This window comes from Carlito syrichta, unplaced genomic scaffold (assembly GCF_000164805.1).
Source record: "Carlito syrichta isolate Samal-C Ts95f unplaced genomic scaffold, Tarsius_syrichta-2.0.1 Scaffold123281, whole genome shotgun sequence".
Classification (NCBI taxonomy): domain Eukaryota; kingdom Metazoa; phylum Chordata; class Mammalia; order Primates; family Tarsiidae; genus Carlito; species Carlito syrichta.
This window is the reverse complement of record NW_007067377.1, coordinates 95,444-95,730: the sequence shown is the minus strand read 5'-3', so window position 1 is coordinate 95,730 and position 287 is coordinate 95,444.

Below are 287 nucleotides of genomic sequence, written 5' to 3'. Positions count from 1 at the left end.
GCCTAGCGCCCAGCTCGAGCTGACTGCCACTTAGCAGAAGCTTCTAGATGCCTGTTGAAGGAATGAGAACTGTCTCCTGACCTTATAATCATCTGACATTCAGAAATCCGGCTTTAGCTGGGCTCGGTGGTTCAGCCTGTAATCCCGCGCCTTTGGGAGGCTGAGGTGAGTGGATTGCCTGAACCCGCGGGTTCGAGACCCGCCTGGGCAGTGAGACCTCATCTCTACCATCAATCAAAAAATCAGCCGGGCGTGGTAGCGTGTGCCTGTAATTCCCGGCTACTTGG